The following is a 14,969-nucleotide window of genomic DNA, read 5'->3' on the forward strand; positions in this document are numbered from 1 at the left end:
GTGGTCTAGCAAACTTTGTAAAATCTTGTTCTTTTTGTCCCTGTGAATGGATTACTTTCTTGAATAATTTGTTTGAAAATTGGAAAATATTTATGTGAAAGTCTAACGAGATTAATGATTTTTTTCGAAGTTCCTAGACAATTTTTTATAACAGGTAAGTTGTACGAATGACACATGGCTAAGTTTAAGGAGTGTCTTGAACAGTGAACATAGACTGCATGGGGAAAACATTCATGGACTATAACAGCATAACCTTGAAACTGGCCGCTCATAGATGAAGCTTCATAATAGCCTTGCCCTTTTAAGCATTGAATTGATTTCCATTTCACCTCAGATTTGTATCAACCAACTAAGGTCTGCAATCAACCAACTGTTTCTCTTTTGAAAAGTCTATAGCTGTTGATTTCCGTTTTGACATGATGGACAAACAGGGGCGTAGAGTTCTATATAAACACTAAAAACACAAACACGGGATTTATATGAAGTTCAACAATCTTAGGAGCCCGAGGTTATAACAGTATGTGGCTTACTTGGCGGCAGCCTGGTATTGTTCCCAACTGCATTTTCATAAAACAAAAATGTTCGTGTGTAGAACGTCACACATTACCTATTTATCGTGCATACATTACTTTATATCAATTGGATTAAAACCCATAATGAATTTGGTTAGTTTTTAAGACAGTTTTGTTTAAACTTTATTTCATAAAATAAACAAATCATTCATTTTGTATACTCGTTAAAATAAGATTTGCAGGGTACATTATCCTTTCGTATTAGTCAAGATCTATAAGAATGTCTACCCTACAGGACAAATGCCTCAAATTTGGAGGGCGATGTATCCCCATTATCCTCCTTCTCTAGCTGTAAAAGCCTACAGCCTACTGTGTCATTTGCGTTTTATTGAAAACTATATGTGTCTTGAACAGTCCTTGGAAAGAAGCAATAAAATTAAACTGAATATTTGATATGTAATGATATTAATTGCCGAAAGCTCAGCAGCTCAAGATTTTATTTCACTGTAATTTTTGTTTTTATTTTCAATATTGTAAGTGCAAAAGAAAATTTTCGTAACATAATTCGTTTTCAATAAAGCGCGAATGACGAAATTGGCTTTAGACTCTTACAATCAGGGAAGAGGGCAGCAGCCAAATTCTTGTTTGCAGTTATTTTTGTAAGTTTTAAGTTTGATTTGTATATTCAATTTAAGTTTTACTCCTTTTAAGATTTATCTATTCATTTATACTAGTACCTGTGGTTTGTTTTTTTGCTATGTTTGTTTATTTAATTTTTGTTCGTTTTGGGTCTCATTTATTCTTTAACAGTAGCTTCTGGTAATTTTGAGTTGGAATTGTAATAGGAGTTTATTTCTGCTGGTCTTAAGTTTAATATAGCTCCTTACTTTTCTTTGAAAAACTTCTTTTTCGTAATTTTTTTTAAATTAATTTTTTAGTTGTGGCTGGTAGGAGTCACAAGGAGTCTCATTTGCAGCCACAATAGGAGCAGTAGTAGTAGTGATCCTAAAAGTTTCAAGTTAATACCCTTACCCATTCTTAAGATATTGCAGATAGGCCATTTTGATAACTTGGATACATATGGTTTCTTTTGATATTGCTCGATGTGCACCTCGATATTTCCCGAATTTTTGCCTCAATATCCTTGGCCTTTTTAGAAACATCCAGGATCAAACATTCCCCCTTTCCTAATGAAAAATTCTGCATGTAAAAAAAACGGACAAATTGCATAATTTACATTCTTTTCCCCGGGGGCTGCGGGGGCATGGAATCCCCAGAGGCTTGCCTATTAGACGTTGTGACTATTCCGAATAAAATTACTGTTTAACATATCTATCAGCGTTATAGAGAGAATTTACAAGGTCAAGAATTGGGAGGGGTGGCTACCCTTCATTCCTTTTTCAACATGCCTCTGAACATGCCTTTAAAGTTTTAACTTAACATCCCTAGCCGTTTCTTAGATATTCTTGTTGTGTCATTTTGAAAACCATCCGACATATAGTGCATTTTGATTTTGTATGACATCACCTTCAGCTTTTTCTAAAAGTTTTACCTTAATATTCTTAGTCTTTTTGGAGATTCGGTATCAAACTTGCCACATTTCCCCAATAACCAACCTTGTATATAAACAATGGCCCACTTATATAACTTACAACGCTTGCCCAGGGGCTGTGAGGGTTAAATCATCCCCGGATGTTAATTATTTGACTTTATTGGCTAGCCTGAACGAGATGGCTATTCCAAAGTTTTGGTCAGATGTCTTTGGAGGAAGGGCAGCTAAAAAGAGAATGGGAGGTAGATTGGTTGCTCTCCGACCACTTTTTAACATCTTGTTCAACGCGCTCTGAAAGTTCAAACTTAACATCCTCAGCTGTTTTTGTGATATTGCAGATGCACTATTTTAATGAACACGACGCACATAGTATCTTTTGATTCAGTTTAACATGACCCTCAATATTCTCTAGACTTTCCCCCTAATATCCTTAGCCTTTTCGAACACACCTAGAATAAAAAATTCTTCCTTTTTCATAATGATAAATCATGCATGTAAAAAAGGGCAAATTACACAATTTACAATCCTTACCGACTGTGGGGACTGTGTGGGAATGTGGGGTGAATTGTATCCCTAGAGGAATAGTTACTAGATCTTTTGACAGTTTTGGAAGTAAAAATCGCTTTCTGCGAAACCTTGCTCAATGATGAGGGGAAGGAGCATCTAATAAGGTCAAAGGGGGCTGGCTACTTTTCTTTAGCTCTTCAACATCCCCTGAAATTTTTAACTTAATACCCACAGCCTTTCCATCGATACTGATGATACGAACTTCTGACCATCAGCATGCGCACAGTGTGTCCTAGCTATTTGAGCTTTTGAGTATTTTGAACAAGATTCAAAATTTTGCTCAAGTGTTCTTGGAGGAATTGCAACTAAAAAGGTATGGGGGGGACTGGTGACCTTCCACCCATTTCTCAACACCCTCCCCCTCCCCAACATGTCCTGAAAGATTTAACTTAATACCCTCAGTCGTTCTTAAAATATTGCAGATCCTCCTTTTGGATAAACCGGATGTGCATAGTACCTTTTGATTTGGTATAACATATGCTTGAACATTCTCCAAGGTTTCACCTCAAATCTCTTAGCCTTTTCGAATACACCAAGAATCAAATATTACCCCATTTCCAAATGATAAATCCTGCACGTAAACAATGGGAAAATTGCATAATTTACAATCCTTGCCCGTGGTCTATTGGATCATGGCATTCCTGAAAGCATAGCTATTCCATGACCTTTGATCACGTTTGACTCTTAAAAGGAACTAAAACTTTCGATTTCTAATTGGATGAGCCCTCTCCAAAGTTTAAACAGCCACCGCTTCCACAAAAACCTTATATGTTAACAATGGGCAACTTTTATACGTTACAGCCTTTGCCGGGGGCTGTGGGGGATTTGTGAATTCCTTAGCTATAGTTATTGCCCTTTTGGACTATTTTGAATGAAATGGCTATCTGAAAATTGTCAACAATCTTTTAATATTAAGTTATTGTAAATTGGGTTTGTATGAATATCTCCTGTATCAAGCAAGGTCTCTAATCATGTATTTTTAGGCAACTTTAATATCTACAGCAAATGGCTGACTACAATCTTTTAGGGAGGGAACTAGAATTAAAAAAAATACATAAAAAGATATCTTACTTTAAACAGAGATACTGGAGATATTATTAAAGGCCCAATTTACAATATACAGTTTATAACAGTTTAAATTAAGAGCATCTGACCGCACTTTTAATAAAAATCGAGTCGGTAAGTGCTAAGTTAATTGCTAGGCAGGGAATTCTTCCCAATCTAATTGGTGAATGGTCTTTCATTTATTCTGGCTTAGTTTTTAGTCTGTTTAATTATGTTTCTTCTGCTCTGTTTGAGTTTACTTCAAAAGGTTAGTTTTTCTCCTTTTTTGTTAGCTCTAAGCGGCTTGCCTTTATGGTACTACATGGCTCATTTTTCAGTTTTCACTGTCATTTTTAATTGATTTTGGAAAATTGGCTCCAACTTTGCCCCCCACAGGATTTTGACGAAATTACGCAACTGCTTAACTAGAGACTTAAATCTCCCTCCTTCAACAACAATTAAAATCACATTTTTTCATAGATAGCACTGATGTATTCCCTTTTTATCCATATTTTCCACAGGAGTGATGATATTGAACTGGTTAGCGCAGAATACTTCAAGAGGGTTCATTTGAAGGCTATTCACTATATCTACTATCCATTTTAAGTAATAAAAGACATTGCACTACAGCAAAGTGCCATTTACTGGCGTTTTATGTGCCACACGAAATTAATTTTCCCCAAAGGAGGTTAAAATATTTGAAAATGTAAATTCTGAGATATTTAATCTATTTGTCATGGTCTATAGCCCTTAAGTGAAAGTTTACAGCCCCCCATCTTGAAAATTACGGGAAATCGCACTTTGCATAGATAATACAACCGTTGTGTTCTTTTATTTATTTTTCCTCTTTATTTTTCCTCTTTATTTATTTTTATTTATTTTTCAACTTTTTCTTTTATTTTTCCTCAAAGAGGTGGTAGTACTAAATAAAAGGTAATTCATAATCATAAGGAGACTAATTTGAACGAACATTAAAAGTTCTAGCATCGTTTTTAAGTCATGAAAGAGATACCTTCGCGGTCACTACATGGTTTTCCGCACTTTGCTCGGTGCTCCCCGGTACTCGCGCTTTGCTACCCTAAAAATGAGTCAACACACTGCACTGGTCGTCTTCAGCCTATTACATCCAATTCATTACAAATTAATGCTTTAAAATATAGATCTACAACGGGGACAGCCCATAATAAGTAACATAGCTAGGAAGAAGCTATTAAGCCCCAAAAACCAAAACCAATTGTAAGGGAGCTACTCGGAAAAATGGTGACATTTAGGTTTTTAGGTGGTCAGCAAGCGGCAGAAAGTTTGAGTAATTAATCTAATGTAATTGACCATGTTGAATACAAAAACCATCGCTATTGGTCGACAAGTTAGTGGGTGCGAAAAATCCACTTCTTCAAATTCCCTATGAATCCATCTAAAGTGACAGCAACTCCCTAAAAGTCAATCAAAAATTGCAAACCCCTGTAAAGTTGCCAAACCCTAGTTCAAATCAAAGGGAACTGAATGATGGTCGATAGTCTTTTTCCAGAATTGTTCTTTAGCGTTTTATTACAAAAAACTCCCATTTACTCGTTATCCCTTAAAATAGACGAAAAAGCTAACGTGACTTGAAGCATTTTTGAATAATCTTTTTTCCTAAATAAAATCCATTTAAGGGTAAAATTCAATTCCTTATTAATGGATTATATAGGACATCTATTGTTCTACAACATGAGTGATCTGGAAATCAGTTAACCCGTTTTGTTTTTGAGCTATTTGCCAGGAAGCGGCATGACTCAAATTTTAGCTTGAATAAGTTTGGGTATCACATAAGCAAAAATGGACGGTGGAACATCAGGATTAGCTTCATTTACTGAGATGCTACATAGTTTGACACAAATCACCATGAAGATTACCCTTTATTCACATTGTGGCGGCACATGGTTGTTGATAAAGTGAAGTCTGTTCCGGAATCCAGGCAAAATCCTTGTCGATGTAATGACGACGGTTGGCTCAATATTCATACTCTTGAGAGAGTTGATAGAGAGATTACAGACAACCTTCTCCGTGTGCTAGCTAGTGGAAACAAAACACTTGAGCACTACTTGGGCGGGGAGAAAGCTGCTTTCAGCAAAGTGAAGGTCATGAAAAATTATCAATTCATCAATGTTGAACTTCAAACTATCAAAGGGGTCTTGGTGAGTGATAACATTGTTGGCAACATAGAACTTCGCCAGCTGAAGAATTTGCTTTCTCATGGGGTTCTTTCATATTCACAAACAAGCAAAATCCCAGAGTGGGAAGATTTACTAAGTTGTTTCCCTAAGAGCGTATTGGAACAACTTTGCCAACACCGCCTGTTCCATTGTGAAAGTCTAATGGCCCGAATTCAAAACTTAAAAACCGAATTCAAAAATGAAAAATTATCAATTCATCAATGTTGAACTTCAAACTATCAAAAGGGTCTTGGTGAGTGATAACATTGTTGGCAACATAGAACTTCGCCAGCTGAAGAATTTGCTTTCTCATGGGGTTCTTTCATATTCACAAACAAGCAAAATCCCAGAGTGGGAAGATTTACTAAGTTGTTTCCCTAAGAGCGTATTGGAACAACTTTGCCAACACCGCCTGTGCCATTGTGAAAGTCTAATGGCCCGAATTCAAAACTTAAAAACCGAATTCAAAAATGAAAAATTATCAATTCATCAATGTTGAACTTCAAACTATCAAAAGGGTCTTGGTGAGTGATAACATTGTTGGAAACAAAGAACTTCGCCAGCTGAAGAATTTGCTTTCTCATGGGGTTCTTTCATATTCACAAACAAGCAAAATCCCAGAGTGGGAAGATTTACTAAGTTGTTTCCCTAAGAGCGTATTGGAACAACTTTGCCAACACCGCCTGTGCCATTGTGAAAGTCTAATGGCCCGAATTCAAAACTTAAAACCCGAATTCAAAAATGAAAAATTATCAATTCATCAATGTTGAACTTCAAACTATCAAAAGGGTCTTGGTGAGTGATAATATTGTTGGCAACATAGAACTTCACCAGCTGATTGTTTGCCGCAAAGTGTAAGATTTTATTCGAAATTTTGTATCTTTTTGTTTGTTTGTTTGTGTTGTTATGGTAGAAAATGGGCACTGATCTAATTAGTGATTTGGTGCATTGTTTATGTTTCAGGGGCTTTCCACGTTAAGGGAAAGTATTTTGAGTTGCACTTTCCAGATGTCTTAAAGTGTGCGTCACAAGATTTCACTATTTTGAGTATAGTAACGTTTCCAGCACGTGCGTTTATCAAACAGTTCGTGGTAACGAACTTTAAGTAAGGAGCGACCCGGCTCAATAATAACCAAAACTCTAAAATCCGTAATTTTGATACCAATAGATACATCAATAGAATTGGCTTTTTATGCCGATTTCAAATATATAAATCTCATTAAGTTCAATCTTACATATAAAAGGTTACGAGCCTGAGAAAATTTTCCTAATTTTCGAAAAAAGGGGAAAAAAGCCCCTAAAAGCCAAGTGAAAATCACACCATCAGATTCTGCGTATCAGAGAACCCTACTGTATAGGTTTCAAGCTCCTATCAGCAAAATGTGGAATTTTGTATTTTTTTTTTGCCAGAAGAAAGATCATGGATGCGTGTTTATTTGTTCGTTTGTTCGTTTTTCCCCAGGGTCGATTGTATCGACCCAGTGGTCCTAGAATATCAGGAGAGGGCTCATTCGAACGGAAATTAGAAATTCTAGTGCCCTTTTTAAACGACACAAAAAATGGAGGGCAACGAGGCCCGCCCGCCCCTTTTTTCCCTAAATCGTTCGATCAAAATTTTGAGATGGCCACTTTGTTCGTCATTTTGAGTGAGAACCCCTATGAATGTATATTTTAATCAAGTATTCAAACAGTTCGTGGTAACGAACTGTAATTAAGGAGCGACCCGGCTCAATTGTAACCGAAACTCAAAATTTTGAGATGGCCATTTTGTTCGTCATAGTTGAAAGGCCGAATAACTATGCCTTTGGGTATAAAATGACCCCCCCCCCCACAACTCCCGGGGAAAGGTCTTTAAGTTATAAAATTTGCCCATTGTTTGCGCATAGTATTTGTTATTGGGATGTAGGCATACATTTTCGAGTCGGGGGGGGGGGAATTTTCTGCTGGGTGTTTTTCCATGGGAGAATTTTCCACAGAGAGGGAAGTTTCAAGGGAGTGAACTTGTCAGGGGAAACTATACACTATTTAGAAATTGCCAGAATTCCTATACAAAATTATTTTTAAATGTCTTGCTTTCTCTTTTCCGTCTCAATTTTACGCGCAGAGGGGTTAACAGTAATTATCCGGGGTAAATTTTCACCGGGATTGAATTGTCTAGAGGATATTTCTGTGCAGAGGAGGTTTCTCTGTGGAGGTGGGGCCAGAGTTCCTGGCATTATTTAAAAAACGATCAGGAATTAAATTTAATAAGTAAGTTTTTCAACTGGAAGTAAGGAGCAACATTAAAACTTAAAGCGAACAGAAATTATTACGTACATAAAAGGGTTTGCCCACTCCTCAACACCTCACCCTTTACGCTAAAGTTCGAATTTTGTCCCAATTCTTTAATATTGACTTCTGAAACACAAGGGCCGTAGTAGAGAGGCCTCAGGAGGTCCGAACAGGGCTCCTTATATGGGCATAGAATACTGACAGGGCTCCATATATGGGCATGGAATCCCTAGGGAGAATGATTGCGAAATCGGTCAATGACCTCTTTTTCCAGTGTGTCAACAGCAACAACATCGATCTTGGCATTCGCTGAGAGCGTGCACTTACAACAACAACAACCTCGACCTTGGAACACCTGTGGTGTCGACCTCAATTCCCCTATCGTGAATCAATAATTCCTCTTAGAAACAACAAATTGATCCCCCTTTCTTGACAGATCAATCAAACAATGACATCATCTGTCAGACTTTAAAAATTTTCGCCTAGAAACTATTCTCCAGGAATAGATCCAAGTCATTAATTTCATTGCCTCGGAAACAACTCTTTTGGTCAAACTCCAAAGGATATTAATTAACAAAGTCCATTGAAACAATTCTCCAAGAAACATCTTAGAGATGTTTTGTTTTAGCGAGGGAATCATTTTTATTATTATTTTGAAATTAAGTATCTCAGAGATTAAAAAAAAAACAGTAACAATATTAATTTCGTTTATTGATTATTTGGTCGAAACTGTTTTAGACAGTTTATGGACTTATTTCGGCGAAACAGTTAGAGTCATTTTAAAAGATGATTTTTGAAGAGATTTTAGAAGAGAATTTAATGGTGAAACTCTGTGGTCGTTATAATACACAAGTTCCATTTGAACAGTGTTGTGAGGTCCTCTAACCCAACCCAAAGGGTTCCAATCCTCCTACCCCAACCCCGAAGGAAGCCCCCGGTCCTCAAAGGCCCCCCAAGCTCCCAAAAGACCACTCAATCCTCAAGGGCCCCCCGGATCCCCAAACGCCATCCCCGGGCCCCCCACAGGCCCAGCGAGCGCCCAAAGAACCAACGGGGTCCCAAAGGCCCTCCACCGGTCCCCAAAAGTCCCCCCGGCCCCCAACTGTCCCCCCCGACCCCCAAAGGCCCTCCCTGTGCCCCAAAGGCCCTCCCTGTGCCCCAAAGGCCCTCCCCCGGCCCCCAAAGGTCCTCCGGACCAGAGAAGCGCCGCAGGGAGGCACCGCAGGAAAGCACCACAGGATGCGCGCCGCGGGTCAGGAAAGCGCCGCAGGGGATGCGCCGCAGGGAGGCACCGCAGGAAAGCGCCGCAGGATGCGCCGCAGGGATGCGCCGCAAGAAAAAGTAAACTAAAAAGTAAAAATTTCGAAATGTTATCCCCCAAACGCACTCCGCAGACCCCCAAAGGCCCTCCCCTGGTCCTCAAAGGTCCCCCGGGCTCCCAAAGGGCCAACCAACCTCCAAGGGTCCCCCAGGCCCCCAAAGGTTCTCCCCCGGTCCCCAAAGGTCCACTGGGCTCCCAAAAGACCACTCAATCCTCAAAGGTCCCCGGACCCCCAAACGCCCCCCCTGGGCCCCAAAGGCCCTCCCCCGGTCCCCATACATGCACACAAAAACTTACACACACACAAAAACTTACACGCACACACAAAAAATTACACACACACACAAAAACTTACACACAAACACGAAAAAATACACACACACACCAAAACTTACACACACACACACACACACACAAAAAAATACACACACACACACACAAAAACATAAACAAGCACCCTACAACAAAAAAGAAGAAAAAAAAAAAAATTCACAAACAATAGTACACACACACACACACAAAACTTACACACACGCAAAAACACAAACGAACACACAAACAAACACGAAAAAATAAACACGCAAAACCAAACTAACACACACACAAAAACTTAAACAAACGCACACAAAAAAACACAAACGAACAAAAACTTACACACACACACACGAAAACTTACACACACACGCAAAAAATAGCACACACACACTCAAACTTACACACACACACAAAAAAACTAACACATGAACACGAAAACTAAAATCCACACAAAAACTTAAACACACACACACACACAAAAAAAATGACACAAAAAAAAACATACTTACACACACACACACACACAAAAACTTACACACACACAAAAAAAACTTACACACACACACACACAAAAAATTACACGCACACACAAAAACTTACACACACACGCAAAAACTTACATGCACACAAAAACTTACACACACAGACACACACAAAACTAACACACACACGCAAAAACAAACACCCACACACGAAAAATTAAACACACACACACACAAAAACTAACACCAGCACACGAAAACTTACATGCACACACAAACTTATACACACACATTCACACACACAAACTTACACATACACACAAAAACTTACATCCACACACAAAAGCTTAGACACACAAATACTTATACACACACACACAAAAACTTAGACCCACACGCAAAAACTTACATGCACACAAACAATTTCATTCATACAAAAACTTACACACACACAAAAAGTTACACACACTCACAGAAACTTACACATACACGCAAAAACTTACACACACACACGCATGAAAACTTACACACACACACCAAAACTTATACACACAAAAAATTAGACACACACACAAACAAAAGCAAACTTACACACACACACACACAAAAAAAAACTAAAAAAATAACTCGAATAAATAAATTAAAACTAAAGAAAACATTCAAAAAATAACAGACTCACACACACACACAAACACAACTTAAACACACAAACACACGAAAACTAACACACACACGCCAAAACATACACACACACAAAAACTTACACACACACACACACACTTACACACACACACAAAAAAACTAACAAAAAAACAAAAAAAAAACTCACACACGCACAAAAACTAAAACACACACACACACACAAAAATCTGACACACACACAAAATAAAACTCACAAAAACACTCAAAAACTGACACACACAAACAAACTAAAACACACACACACACATACACAAAAAAAAAAACATGAACACAAAAAAACTCACACACACACGCAAAAAAAAACTAACACACACAAACACAAAAAAAAAAACAAAACAAAAAAACTAAAACAAACACAAACACGCAAAAAATTACACACACAAAAACTTACACACACACACACACACAAAAACTTAGACATTCACACGATAACTAACATTCACACAAAAAATTAAATGCACACAAAAATTACACACACACACACACACACACAAAACTTACACACAAACACACGAAAACTCACACACACACGCCTTTATTACCTCTGCAATACGGGTAAAAATGAAGAATTCATATCCATTTTCAACTAGCTAAGGGTAAGTGTTTTAAATATGGGCCATTCTGTTGCAAAAACACAAAAAAGTTAGAAAAAATGCAAAATGATCTTTTATTACCTATGCAATACAGCTAAAAATGAAGAATTCATACACATTTTCAACTAGCTAAAGGGTAAATGTTTTATAAATTATAAAATATATTTAGTAAACACACAATATATAGAAAAAATGCAAATAGATCAAATATTACATCTGAAATACGGGTAAAAAAGAAGAATTCATACACATATTCAACTAGCTAAGGATGAGTGTTTTAAATATGAGCCATTCTGTTGCGAAAACACACAAAAGTTAGAAAAAATACAAAATATTCCTTTATTACCTCTGCAAAACGGCTAAAAATGAAGAATTCATACACATTTTCAACTAGCTAAGGGTAAGTGTTTTAAATATGAGCCATTCTGTTGCGAAAACACACAAAAGTTAGAAAAAATACAAAATATTCCTTTATTACCTCTGCAAAACGGCTAAAAATGAAGAATTCATACACATTTTCAACTAGCTAAGGGTAAGTTTTTTAAATATGAGCCATTCTGTCGCGAAAACACACAAAAGTTAGAAAAAATACAAAATATACATTTATTACCTCTACAAAACGTCTAAAATTAAAGAATTTATACACATTTTCAACTAGCTAAGGGTAAGTGTTTTAAATATGTGCCATTCTGTTGCAAAAAAACACAAAAGCTAGAAAAAATACAAAATATTCCTTTATTACCTCTGAACTACGGATAAAAATGAATAATTCATACAAATTTTCAACTAGCTAATGGTAAATTTTTTAAATTTGAGTCATTCTATTGCGAAAAAACACAAAAGTTAGAAAAAAATACAAAATATTCCTTTAGTACCTCTGCAAAACGTCTAAAAATGAAGAATTCATACAAATTTTCAAATAGCTAAGGGTGAGTGTTTTAAATATGAGCAATTCTGTGGTGAAAACCCACAAAAGTTAGAAAAAATACAAAATATTCCTTTATTAGCTCTACAAAACGCCTAAAAATGAAGAATTAATACCAACTTTCAACAAGCTCTGGGTAAGTGTTTTAAATATGAGCCATTCTGTTGCGAAAACACACAAAAGTTAGAAAAAATACAAAATATTCCATTATTAACTCTTCAAAACGCCTAAAAATGAAGATATCATACACAAAATCAACGCACTAAGGGTAAATGTTTTAAATATGAGCCCTTCTATGACATAAACAAACACACTATAGAAAAAATGCAAAATGTTCCTGTTTAACCTCTGCAATACGGCTAAAAATGAAGAATTCATACACATTTTCAACTAGCTAAGGGTAAGTGTTTTAAATATGAGCCATTCTGTTGCGAAAACACACAAAAGTTAGAAAAAATACAAAATATTCCTTTATTACCTCTGCAAAACGGCTAAAAATGAAGAATTCATACACATTTTCAACTAGCTAAGGGTAAGTGTTTTAAATATGAGCCATTCTGTTGCGAAAACACACAAAAGTTAGAAAAAATACAAAATATTCCTTTATTACCTCTGCAAAACGGCTAAAAATGAAGAATTCATACACATTTTCAACTAGCTAAGGGTAAGTGTTTTAAATATGAGCCATTCTATTGCGAAAACACACAAAAGTTAGAAAAAATACAAAATGTTCATTTATTACCTCTGCACAATGGCTAAAAATGAAGAAATAATACACATTTTCAAATAGCTAAAGGATAAATGTTTGATATATGAGCCATTCTATTGCGTAAACACACAAAAGTTAGAAAAGATGCAAAATGATCCTTTATTACCTCTGCAAAACGGCTAAAAATGAAGAATTCATACACATTTTCAACTAGCTAAGGGTAAGTGTTTTAAATATGAGCCATTCTGTTGCGAAAACACACAAAAGTTAGAAAAAATACAAAATATTCCTTTATTACCTCTGCAAAACGGCTAAAAATGAAGAATTCATACACATTTTCAACTAGCTAAGGGTAAGTGTTTTAAATATGAGCCATTCTGTTGCGAAAACACACAAAAGTTAGAATAAATACAAAATATTCCTTTATTACCTCTGCAAAACGGCTAAAAATGAAGAATTCATACACATTTTCAACTAGCTAAGGGTAAGTGTTTTAAATATGAGCCATTCTGTTGCGAAAACACACAAAAGTTAGAAAAAATACAAAATATTCCTTTATTACCTCTGCAAAACGGCTAAAAATGAAGAATTCATACACATTTTCAACTAGCTAAGGGTAAGTGTTTTAAATATGAGCCATTCTGTTGCGAAAACACACAAAAGTTAGAAAAAATACAAAATATTCCTTTATTACCTCTGCAATACGGCTAAAAATGAAGAATTCATACACATTTTCAACTAGCTAAGGGTAAGTGTTTTAAATATGAGCCATTCTGTTGCGAAAACACACAAAAGTTAGAAAAAATACAAAATATTCCTTTATTACCTCTGCAAAACGGCTAAAAATGAAGTATTCATACACATTTTCAACTAGCTAAGGGTAAGTGTTTTAAATATGAGCCATTCTGTTGCGAAAACACACAAAAGTTAGAAAAAATACAAAATATTCCTTTATTACCTCTGCAAAACGGCTAAAAATGAAGAATTCATACACATTTTCAACTAGCTAAGGGTAAGTGTTTTAAATATGAGCCATTCTGTTGCGAAAACACACAAAAGTTAGAAAAAATACAAAATATTCCTTTATTACCTCTGCAAAACAGCTAAAAATGAAGCATTCATACACATTTTCAACTAGCTAAGGGTAAGTGTTTTAAATATGAGCCATTCTGTTGCGAAAACATGCAAAAGTTAGAAAAAATACGACCTGACCACCCTAATTGAAGGATATGAATTAGGACCATGGGAAAGTAATTTCATCGTATTTTGTATTTCCCACAAGAGGACACTTTTCGAGTAAAAGTAAAGAGCTGCCAGACTAAACCAAAGATATGATGAAATAATAAGGAATAATTAATCAAACTTAAATTTTCTGTATTACGGGAATGGTTTATTTTCGAATCATTATATCTACCAAAGATACAATACCTGAGTTAAACTAAGAGGTTTCAATTTCAGGAAAAAATTCATCATATTTTGCTCATTTTCGTTGGAAAACACAGTGAAAAGACATATTATTGAACTCACATCAAACCGTGCCGGGCGTCCATTTGAAGAACCTTCCATTATTTTCTATCTTGCACTCTACTTCAACATACATTTACTTTTAAAGCTTTTCAGAACCCTTGAGTATACTTATATAAATAATATTTATTTACAAAATCCTGCAAACTGTTGATTTAGAACAATAATTAAATTTCTATATATCAATTAACACTCACTAGAATTGAAACTTTTCACTCGCGGAGAATGGTTTCAAAACAATACTTCTTACATCGCAT

Source organism: Artemia sp. Qi Xiang Cuo, chromosome 2 (assembly GCF_049724085.1).
Source record: "Artemia sp. Qi Xiang Cuo chromosome 2, ASM4972408v1, whole genome shotgun sequence".
Lineage (NCBI taxonomy): Eukaryota > Metazoa > Arthropoda > Branchiopoda > Anostraca > Artemiidae > Artemia > Artemia sp. Qi Xiang Cuo.